The sequence below is a fragment of the Drosophila tropicalis genome, unplaced genomic scaffold, assembly GCF_018151085.1.
Source record: "Drosophila tropicalis isolate 14030-0801.00 unplaced genomic scaffold, ASM1815108v1 contig_527, whole genome shotgun sequence".
Lineage (NCBI taxonomy): Eukaryota > Metazoa > Arthropoda > Insecta > Diptera > Drosophilidae > Drosophila > Drosophila tropicalis.
This window is the reverse complement of record NW_027172999.1, coordinates 2,574,053-2,576,186: the sequence shown is the minus strand read 5'-3', so window position 1 is coordinate 2,576,186 and position 2,134 is coordinate 2,574,053. Positions and strand designations below refer to the sequence as shown.

Here is a 2,134-nt window from a genome sequence, read left to right as displayed (position 1 = left end):
CCATGTAGACGGAGTAGACATCCTTTGATACCTTTATCCCTTAGTCGTTGTTCTTCTAACTATGCTATGCATGAACCTTTTAGGGTCCTCTGCTCTGATTACAACCTTCTATTCCCTGTAATCGGCTCAGAGTTTTCTATTAATATGCTTAAAACATCTATCCTATCCCATTTAGTTAATAGATAGCTGTAGTATTATTTGGTTGTCTGTTTTTTCTATTGTGTACTTGTCCACGCGATTCGTGCCGTGCGTTATACGGCTGCACCCCTCGGTCGGTCGGGTGGGAGGTGGTGCTTGGGCTCGCGCGTAACAGGCTATGTCCTGGTGTCGTAGGGGCCACTTGAACGTACTGCGCATAGTATCGTCAACGTCCGCTATAAAGAGAATAATTATTCCAACACATAAGAAAACGCGGTGAACACTTTGATTATTATTTTTTCCTATTTTTTATAACATTTTAATATTTTTTTTTTTTTTTTTAAACTTTTACGCGGATTTGGCAAACAGCTGTGGAAATTACATGTACATGTGAATGCATATGTAAAAAAAAGGTGGATTTGGACAAGTGCGAGGAAAAAACATAAATAAAAATGGATAATCGTGGAATGTAAAACGAGAACGTTGGACAATCACGCTAAGGATTAGGACCTACCATGTAACCTTGGAACAGGTCAGGTATGTACATAGAATATGTAAAAGTGTGTAGGTCGCTATGGAGAAGCGGGAATACCTCACACTTTTAGTAGTATGTAAATGAATTGAATAATGAAATTTTGTACTTATCAGGGATTCCGCCGATGCAAGCTGGAGGAGCGGAAGGATATCCGGCTCGAAGGACCAATGTTCGTGGAGGGGCGGAAGGACCCAAATAATATACAAGTAGTTGGCGGGTGCCAATTTCTTCTGGATATGGTGAGCGAGTGGTGAATTAATAATGCGCGATAACTTCGGTTAAACAAAACTTATGCTTTATTAAATATTCACAGGGAGCCCGACACACACGAAATGGTTCGGGTTGAAAAAAATGACAAATCGTAAAAGAAACAGAATCAGGAAAAAGAACGGGTGTTCGGGTGAAAAGCTCGATTCAGAATAAATGGCGATGCCCATTGGAAAAACCAAGTCACTCCTGGTGTGACCGTAGATGCCGAGGATCAAAAAACCCTCCTCACTCCTTCACGCGAACAATGACGTTTTTAAGTTTATCTTCAGATTTTCGAGATTAAAACGAGACGTCCTAACCTACGAAATAGCGCCAACGAAACGTGAGGTCCTAAAAGTACTGATGTCTATATTTGATCCCCTCGGTCTATTATCGTGCTACACCGTAGGCCTTAAAATGCTGCTTCAAAAAGTCTGGCGCACAGGAATAGGATGGGACGAAGATTTACCCGAACAACTCCTCGAACAGTGGCGACAATGGAAAGGTGTCCTACTACACGCCAGCAGTTTAGAATTTCCACGTCACTACTCTGCTCTGCTGTTAAACGAAAGCCAGGTAGACCTTTATACCTTCGTAGACGCAAGCGAACATGCCTACGCCGCAGTAACCTATCTTCGCATTAAACAAGGTCAAAACATAAGTACAGTGTTGGTAGCAGTCAAATGTAAAGTAGCTCCACTTAAACCTGTATCTATACCTCGAATGGAACTTTTGGCAGCCGTCATGGGCGTAGGCCTAACAATGCGTATACTCAGCACCCGAGGCCTAAGAATCGATTCCTGCACATATTGGTCCGATTCTAAAACGGTCCTTAACTGGTTAACCATGGACCCAAGGAGACTCCAGTCATTCGTCATGCATAGAGTGGGCGAGATAATCGACAAAACCAGCCCAAACCAATAGGAAAACGTTGCAGACTTAGCCACAAAATTTTTTAAAGTACCAGATGCATCTCGTTGGATTAAAGGTCCCGATTTTCTAGGACTGTCTAACGACAAGTGGCCAGATCAAAGAGGAATATTTGAAAATGTCTCACAGGAAATCGAATTGCGTAAGAATGTATTCATCATAGTAAAGCTTAACCATTTCGATTTTGCAGTAGAATACTTTTCTGACTGGAAGCGCCTATATAGAGCAGTGGCCAACGTCATGCTGTACGCCCGAAGGTTACGCGCTAAGTGTTCATGAAAG

General features: G+C 42.3%; 1 long non-coding RNA gene across 1 annotated transcript; it reads left to right on the top strand.

Moving 5' to 3' along the window:
- Window positions 1-508: 508 nt before the first annotated feature.
- On the top strand, window positions 509-1,062 carry LOC137574941 (uncharacterized). The gene is made up of 3 exons (XR_011032078.1): window positions 509-675; window positions 787-923; window positions 987-1,062. It is a non-coding gene; the product is annotated as an uncharacterized lncRNA (long non-coding RNA).
- The last annotated feature ends 1,072 nt before the right edge of the window (window positions 1,063-2,134 follow it).